Genomic DNA, 9602 nt, shown 5'->3' with positions numbered 1-9602 from the left:
CACACACACACACACTCTCTCTCTCAGTTGCCTGGTAGAGAGAGGAAAGGGGAATTGCATCATCCATCCATTAAAGCAGTCACAGCAGCCAGACCCTGAAAGGAAACATGCCAACCGCAAGAGCACATGCAGATACTATGAGACTTCTCTGGTTGTCAATGGGGCAACAGACTGCTGGCAAAAACACACACAGACACACATAAACACACAAACATACTGAAAAAAAAACCCAGAATTGATGTCTTAATTGAGACATCAAACTGGAGCAAGGAACTCTAAACCACTTAACACCCTACAAACTGCTGTCACCCATGGTGTAACCGCAGGTCGAAACCAACACCCCCTGATGCTAAGAAGCACATGTCTGTCAAAAAACAGCGGCTTTGAAGAGGGAAGTGGAAGGTCGGGGGATTACATAATGCTGCAGAGAGCTTGCTCTTCAGAGCAGCCAGGCATACTCACACAAAACAGCTATCAGCAGATTCTGCACTTTCCAGGTGTACACATCAATATGTTGAAATTCACTATCACTCCCCCCACAGGTTCAAGTTCCCAGAAAATGGAACAACGCCGAGGTGCCTGTTGTTTGATCACAGTCTGAGACTCGGAGCACCCGAGGTAAATTTGTTCAAGGCTTTACATTTCTGGATTATTAAAATCGACCTTTCCAGGCTTTTTGTCCATCAAGACCTGAACAACCTGTCGACCTGGTAAAACAGCACACGGCATTTTATGCAGACTGCACAAGCAGATCATTTGCAATGTAAAGCCAAAGCTCATGATAAATCTGCTCACACTGATGCCGTGACCTGCGCGCTCGCCCAGTGTGACCTGTGGGGAGCTGCGGGCTTTTCGGGCTACCGACGATTGTCGATGAAATCTGACTTGATTAGCATCTTGAAGAAAAAGAAGAGGAGGGAGAAGTAGTTGAATGTGTTTTTGAATTTTTAGTCAGCAAACATTTCTCTTGTTGACATTTGTCACGAAAGGAGGTGGACGATGTGACCGCGCCGCCTTATTTACCATCCACATCAGACATTGCCCGACACACACACACACACACACACACACACACACACACACACACACACACACAGCACCAATGTTGGGGAATCGGCTCATGGTTTTGCTTCCACTGCAGGAGAAAGCGACAATTCTTGACCAAAATTTCTGAAATTCATCCAAACCATCCCGACCAGTCATCCATCGCACCACTAGCTGGGAACAGCTGAGTGGCCACCATCGGTCCTTGCGCCTCCCTGTACACTGTGCAGCAAACAATGCTTGATTATGTTGAAATCCAGGCAGACCTCAAAGTGTGTCGCGCTTCTCCACAATTGGTCTGAAACAGCTCAAATTATACAGACTATGCCCGGCTTAATTGATAGTTTACGTACAGCTGGACGCGCGTGCATTGTGCACTCATACTCTCACGTCACGTGTGTTGACACCGTTTGTGTAAAAGTTATATATAACCATGTTTCCTGCGAGGCGTGAGACCATAGTCTGGCACTAGCTTTAGTAATCCAGAAAGAAACCGAACAAACAGGGGAATTAAACTTACAGCGTAACTTAAAGCACAGCAATTTCTACAATAAATTAATCTGATGTAGTGTTACATCCAATGTATTGATTTGTTTTGTTGAAAATCTATTCATCCATCACTCAATTAGACACTAATGTCGACTGCAAAAACAGTAATGAGAAAAAAATTGAGAATGAGAATGAAGTGAATTTCAAGGGGTCATTCCTTTTCCAATACTGCAAGGGTATTTCGTCACTGTCCCCCGGGTTCCATAGAAAACGCTGCCCACTTCAACTTGGGTAGATTTGTACTTGTTGCCCTTGAAGAATAATCTGTGTGAGCAAATAAGGAAAGGAGCAGACGAACTGATTCACCGCTGTGGAAATTGTGCAACAGGTTTGTCACAGTTTCTTCACAGGGCTGGTTCTTATCAATAATAAACGAGTAATGTGGATACATGTAGGGATTTACATTTTAACCCTATGAGCCCTGGCTTATTCTCATTTGCAATTTCACTTTAATTTTCAAGCTCTGATCTTGGCCAGTATTAGGTTTAGTCATACGTGCCGTGTAATACTCGCAGAATTTCATATTTGCCTTTGAGACAGTTGTCTTTTTTTATATCCCATAAGAAAGTGCCCGTGGTAGATAAATCTTTACACAATTATGTAGGGGGAATTTCCTGGAATTTAGTCATATCAAACCCATGACGTTGGATACTCTGCCTTGCAGCCAAAACTGAGCTAGCCATTGCAAAACAATCAAACACAATCTCCCAATTCTATTAGTCGGACAGCTGCTGGTTGGTAAAAATAGCATCCATAACAGTTTCACTTCGGACAATCAAGCCAGTATACCAATGTGTGCATCTATTTAGTCAAAGCAGGCACCTCAGAAACTTGGAATGCACTTCTTCTGAGCTTTATGGTAAATGCATTGAAAAGGCAAAGAGAGCTGCCAGGGATGCATGACAACAGGTGATGTTCAAGAACATAGATAAGGTAGACAGAGGGTAAGCTGATGGTTTACTAAATATAATATCCAGAAAAACTTCACATTAGCCGGTCAAGACAGCTCATGGCTTGCAAGCCGAACAGCACATCCACACTACTGGAGTTAAACTAGCCACCCCTGACATTTGGAATGCACCCATATTCTGACATTTGTGGTCAAAATGAAGCAGAGAGCTGGCTGGGACGGCTGAAAGCTCAACAGAAAAAAACAACTTATCACCAAAATATTAACATTGCTTCTCTACACTGCAATTTCTTAGGACCCTAGCAATACACAAGCCATGAGTGAAGTAGACTGGAGGAGTTATACAGACATTTGTGTTTACTGCCTACTGCCGCATAAAGAAATATCACTGCTTTATTCACTCATGACTTCTAACTGAATCATGAAGAAATGCAAGTGTGCAGAGGTCTTATTTCCATACCAACTAGACCGGGATTTCCACCCTGTGTTGGTGACAAGGCAAGAATTTGCTGTCATTATCAAATCGGATAACTACACTTTGTAATGCCCTACGCTTGTTTGAACGTGAAAAATAAAGTCTTTCTCTGGTATCGTTCTGGCGTGAATCCGGCCAGTGTGCTGCACACACACGTCAGACAGTCGGTTCACACTCTAGATCAGAGGGTGCTGGTAACACACCTGAAAGCTACTTGCCAACCGCCAATCAAGTTTAAAGAGGGAGTCTCACTACTGTTAATGCTAATTTAATGACTGACAGTCAAGAGTGATGGAGAGTCCACAACCAAAGTACCCAAACTTGCCCGCAGCAGACGCAGAGAGTGAGCTGCACCCAGAGTCATGTGAAAAGCCCCATTTGGAAATACATTTGTTTCGTTTGGATTTTTGCCAGGTGTCGAGTTCAGTTTACTCTGATAAACGCAGAGAGAGCAAGGAAGAAAGAGAGGTCCTTGGGTGATGTTTTACTTCATATACGACATATTTTTATGTACTTTCAAGAGTACAGATTGTGTGATTAGTTATAAATATCCATAAGATAGATGTTACTTTTGTTATTCTTGATCATGATACTGACAGTAAAATATTAACACACATTTTTGTTAATCGATATAATGCACAAACACAAGGGTTCAAATTTATGTATTTTTTAATATAATATTCAAATATAAGTTTTTGTATACATTTGACAGCCCTAATGCTTTTTCACCCAGAGAAATGACTTATGATATCAGATTGTTTATTTTGCTTTGCAGTACTTTGTGGATCAGGCAGAACTTACTCAACTGAGAGGCAGGAGTAGCTGTAGAACTCTACGTATAAACTATGATCGAACTTGTTGTAAACTCAAAATTAACAGCAGTCAGATGGTACATAGCCTCCTGTGCATATTAACATGTCAACCAGTAGGGATTTGGTAATGCCGTTTCCACCAGGGGAACTACATTCTCGCGTGATCTTGTGATTTTCGCATGATCTCATGAATCTGGCTCTCAAGGTAATGTGATTTGGTCAGACATGGAGGCGAGCGAAACTGTTGAGACGGGGCAGGAGGAGAGGTCTCAACAGCCCTGGATCAGGGGGAACAATTCTAATGATGTTCCATAAAACAGGATGACGCCCAGCCCTATAAACAAGCAAATAGCATCATTGGAAAGGTCAAGTCAAGGAGATCAACAGATATGTGATCCACCTTGCCGCAATAAACACTTTGTGAGCAATTGAACGGAGGACAGGGGGCGTGAATTTGAACACAAATTACATCTGTGGGGCCTCAAGGGTTAAAGCACCTTGTGATTAGAGTTCTATTGCTGAGCAGCCAAGGCTGTTATGATCTGTCAAACTTTAAAATAAGCATGTTGACTGTCATGATCTCCACCTGACACTGTGTTTCACCTGCTCCTTTAAGACTATCAGCCATTGAACTCCTCCTGTGTCCTGCTAGCAGGGCACATACCCAACATTAGACGAGGTCATAAACTCCTCACCTGAGCACTTTATCGCACTTTGATACACATGAGATAGTGACTAGGGAGGCCACCCACTCAACTTTCTGACCTGCACAGTGCAAAATTCATACAATACTTAGATGTCAGCAATTAAGTAGACTAATTTTCCTAAGATCACATAAAAATGTGCTGACTTTGAAGTGGGATCAATTGAGACAGACAAGTTCTCTGCTCAAAGATTCAACCCTATTTACAGGAGATGGGGTCAAATGCAGTCATCTATCAACAAAAACACTTCCATAAAGCTTTTTGAAGATGTGCTGGGCCCACACATGAGAAGCAGAACTCGTTTCTTGTTTAGATTATTGGAAACAGTACTCGTGAATATTACTCACGAGCCCAAGTAGCATGAAAACTTTCATGACGATATTGGTAGCAAAACGACAAGAGATTATTTCAGACAGGAAGAATGGTTGAAGAAGATAAGTGGCTGCAGTCATGTTACATTTGACATGTGACAGGGCTCATAAAGAGCACCAGTGCTATTGTTGCTATATTAACTTTAGCTATGACATAATGCTGGGACTTGAAAGTGTACAACCGCCACGGGCACGAAAGCAGAACTGCACAATTAACAGAAATTTAATTGTACCTGTATTGCCTACTGCAATTTTGAGTAGCAGCAAGGTGCAATATTTCATTATGTGTCAAAATCCTATTTTAAATTAAATATTGTGGTGCCGCAGTGATTTCAAAACTACACATCCTATTCTACAGAATTAAGAAAGTAGCTTTTGTTTGATACAGATCCTCAGATAATGATACAATCAAATATTTCCATGAGATTTTCTCTTAAAATAGTTATGAAAATAAAAGACCATTCCCCTTAACATAATAAATCATATCAGGACATCAGTCCAATAATGTTAGAAAATCATTCAGCCCCACTAGAGGGTTAACATACCTGGCTTATCCCTTGATTGTGGTTAAAATATAAGTATTTCTGTTCATAGCTCCGTTTCAGACATATGTACCATGTTTTGTTTTTTACATACCTGCGTGTCTCCTTGAGATGAAACATTAGAGGTAAATACAGAATCAGTGTCATCAGATTGTGTCGGGAGGAGCGATGCTATCGTCGCATTAAGGCAAGAGAGGTTGTAAACACCTCGTAAGTTTATTGGCTACATTAGGCGTCATCTCCGTAGAGAACACTTCTGTAACTAATTACATGTACTGACGGGCCTCATCAATTACTTGACGTAAAAGGGGCGCCTGGCGGTTATAATTACCCTCTAAGGTCGCTACTTAAAACATAGTAGCTATCCAGCTATGTATGTTTGGCACATGTAGCCTTTGCCGTCACAAATTGTAAATAAATGTATCTAAAAGACTTTGTGTGTGTTTGTTTGTAAATGTACTCTAAGAATACCATTAACTGCGAAGCTAGCATCACCCAGCTAACCATTGACACCCTAATGACAAAGTCCGCTAAGCTGTCATTAGCTATTGTAGCCTCGTTACCTTGTACCATGCAAGATTAGCTCGCATGGGATCAGACTAAGCACAGGACGGCAGCGTTTTTTGTTTGTTTGTTTGTTTACTACTAACCATAGACTTTCTATTCATTAAATGTGACCAATACAGAATTGCCTTGCTGGTGGTAGCGGGAACGTTAGCTAAGTTACTTGGGAACTTGTCAGACGATTGGGTCAGGTTTTATTTTGACAACGGTTTGTCTGTGCCTTCATGTGACGTTACGTTGTTACAGCGTAGGTTCTGCTGCATTAAAACAACCAGACCAGTGTAACAAATACGTTTCTAAGTCAAATACCAATCCACTGACCACATGCTGAACTCCATTCCACTTTACAATGGTCCCACTGCGGAGAGGCCTAGCCCGCTAGTGTGTTGACACAAGCTAACGTTAGCTAGCTTGCTAACTTCACAGCTAGCTGCCATTGGAGCCATCGCAATTCCACAGCTTGTCAAACTCTAGCTAATGACGTTAGCGCACATACTAGCATGCTACTTACGTTTTCCTGCTGTTACGAGAATGTAGATCCAATCTTGATGATCTGCTGGATTCTGCTTTTGTGTGAAGATATGTCGGTAACCTAGCTATCTACGGAGCTAAGGTTAGCTAGCTAGCTAAGTTATGTTTCCTTATTTGACAAAAAATAATCGAGATTGGCCTCAGATGAGCGGCGATAAATCCTCTCTCGGTGGTTCCCTGCTTGGACAGCGTTGATTTTTACGCATGTTTGACGCCAATTCTGTCCCTCACATTAAATACAGACAATTCCGATCGTTCCAAAAAAATGTGGACACTGAGAATTGGTTATATTATACAACACTGACAAATCTAGCACTTTCTTCCATTGAAAGGCCAGAGCTTTCCTTCGACTTTGGGTGCTGAACAAGAGGAGGTGTTATTTTTGGCATATGCTTGGCGATTGGTCACAATGTCAAGAAGAAACGTCAGTTAATTGGCTGATTTCTCTGTCAATTAGCTCTGCCCCTGACCAAAATTACACGTTCATTGGTCCATTACAGAAGTTCTGTGATGCGCGAGAGAAAAAAAAAAAAGACTCACGCTCGTAATCTGCGCATGCGTGCACCGAATTTTGCCGGAGTTAAACCGAAGTCAACTTCGAAGCAACACGTCTCACATGCTACCTGGCGACGGTGAAAAATAAATCAAAACAAACCGTGGTAAAGTTTGCGTTAGCTATATATTGGGAAGTTACAGACAGTACAAGAGCCTATAACAATAGACACCGTAAGAGAAATACATCCAATAAAAATAATTGGTGTATTCTATCCTAAAAATAACCAGTTAGCTATGATACCTAAACCTAAGTGGGATGTCATTTTTGTCGGATATTGAAAAAAATTAAATTTAACATAAAGGTACACATGCACGGATCCTGTCAAATGATGTGTCTTGGACAAAATGTAGAAAAACTTTACTTGTAAACTAATTTTAGGTGCTAATCCCTGTTTTATTATGTGAATAAAGTTCAGCTATTAGCCTACTGATAGAAGTATCTGATAGTGCTGCATTTGGCCTCCAGTGTTCAAAAATGATTTTATTTGGATTTAAGTTGAAATAAGAACTGTGTGAACCCCGTGTTTTTAGTATCAGTCACTTCTTTTATGCTAACAGATATGTAAATTTGTATTTCTTCCCACTTAATTTGGCCTTAAAAAAGTTCTTCAAATCTTTCTGAACTCCGCCATTAACTCTTTGTGCAGCTCCTGACACAGCAAGATAAAATGCTGTGTTCACATGACTGTCCTCGTTAAAAAAAGAAGGGGAAAAAAAACCCTCTAGTGTCATTTACTTGACTTCATATTTGGTTGTAAAAATGCAGCAAAAACCTCACCTGCAGCAAACTACAACATTTGAACGTTGAACCCTGATTTATCATGCGACATGTAGAGTATTTCCTGCGTGTCACAGGGAGGAATCAGACTTTAAATGCACCGTCACCAAGTCTGATTCACAAACAACAGGTGGAATTTAAGTACAGCCGGAATGTACAGTACACACTTAGAACGGGTTGATAGGGAGGTGCGTAGGATGCTGACAGCTCATTTTTGAGGCCGTCTGGCAGGTTGATCCCTCCATGACTCCACTATCTTTATATTCTCATCTGTGGTCCGACAGTGCAATAAGCTGCTTTGTTATGGTGCGAAACTAAGGGATAACAAGAGAGATTTGAAAGAAATGAAAGATGTCAAATCTCTAAAATGGGTCAGTGATCTGCAGCCTGCCTTCCCTGCATGACATAAGCAGGCTAGTACACATTTAAATGCTTGGCCTCATCAGCCTGGTGTCATACAGCGAGTATTTGGAACAGTATTTCAAAAATGTTCCTTTCCAAGTCCATCCATCTATCCATTTTCCACCGCTTATCTTAAGTGTCACGGGGGGGGGGGGGGGGGTGGAGCCTATCCCAGCAGCCTCTGGGTGAGAGGCAGGGTTCACCCTGGACAGGTCATCAGTTCATCTCAGGACCAACACATAGACAGACAACCATTCACACTCACAGCCACACCTACGGTCAATTTAGAGTATCAATCAGCCTCGTCCCCTCTTGATGTCTTTGGACTGTGGGAGGAAGCTGGAGTACCAGAGAGAACCCACACAGGAACAGGGAGAACATGGAGACTCCACCCAGAAAGACCCCGTGCTCCAGCTGGGGCTTGAACCTGGAACCTTCTTGCTGTGAGGCGACAGTGCTGACCACTGCACCACCGTGCCGCCCCTCTCTGAGTCCTCATAGTAAAAAAATGAAAGCGTTTGTAGGCCCTACGAAGAGGGCTCATACAAAATTTTGACATTTTTTTATGATGAATTTGAATAAACACTTTGAAAAATGCACGATTTCCGACTGAATCTCAAGTTTAATAACACATTTAGTCACATGAACTGAAAAACTTCAACCCTGTTGTTAAGGACAAAGTACCAATATTGCATATATCGTGTACCTTTGTCTTATGACCAAACATGAATACATGATGGCTTCTATGATTAAAACTGCTTTTTCATGGATATTTTCTATCTTATTTGTGTCGCAGAAGAATTCTCTTGCAGTATATCGGCCATCACGGAATCGCTTTATGGTGATATTGTTGTTATCAAAGTATCGTGGTGGTGTCGCACCGTGAAGTAGACGTGACGATCAGGTGATAAGGTGATGATAAGGAAGTTTGGATAGCGAATAGCGAATATTTGTTTGTTTTTTCTGATTGCCCTGAAAATGCAAGAATTTTAGCATCTTGCCTTCGACAATTTTTCCTCAGGGAGCAAAAAAAAAAAAAGAAGAAGAAAAGAAAAAAGGTCCTCATTTTGTGTTAAGACAAAGATGAAGTCCTTTAACTAAGAAACCAAGAATTTAAAAGTCTAAAATACCGGCTTTTCTTTCATGTTTCTATCCACTACAGAAGCTTAGAAATAAAGACACTGATGATTGTGTTTGTCAGTGAAAACTCAGGTTACTGTAGGTTATTTACCAGCTTTTTCTAGATGTTTTAGATCTAAATGGGTCGAAATATTGTTTACTGAGCCTATTCCTCTAGATCCCTAATATTAGGGCTTTTACGATGACACACAAAAACACTAACCTGTTGTGCAACCAGAAAATAAT

At 41.3% G+C, this 9602-nt stretch overlaps 1 protein-coding gene across 2 annotated transcripts in view; it reads right to left on the bottom strand.

Moving 5' to 3' along the window:
- ppm1bb (protein phosphatase, Mg2+/Mn2+ dependent, 1Bb) overlaps window positions 1-6889 on the bottom strand; it is a 22854-nt gene extending 15965 nt beyond the window's left edge. Inside the window, exon 1 of one of the 2 annotated variants that reach the window (XM_086195359.1) lies at window positions 6483-6889. The gene's annotated coding sequence lies outside the window, so the exon portion shown is untranslated. The remainder of the gene's footprint in view (window positions 1-6482) is intronic. The other variant, XM_086195360.1, reaches the window with a different exon arrangement.
- Between the last annotated feature and the right edge of the window lie 2713 nt (window positions 6890-9602).

The sequence above is a fragment of the Aulostomus chinensis genome, chromosome 23, assembly GCF_037954235.1.
Source record: "Aulostomus chinensis isolate RoL2024-O1b breed Wild chromosome 23, RoL_Achi_v1.0, whole genome shotgun sequence".
NCBI lineage: Eukaryota > Metazoa > Chordata > Actinopteri > Syngnathiformes > Aulostomidae > Aulostomus > Aulostomus chinensis.
The sequence above is the reverse complement of the archived record's forward strand: the minus strand, read 5'-3'. Positions and strand labels throughout refer to the sequence as shown.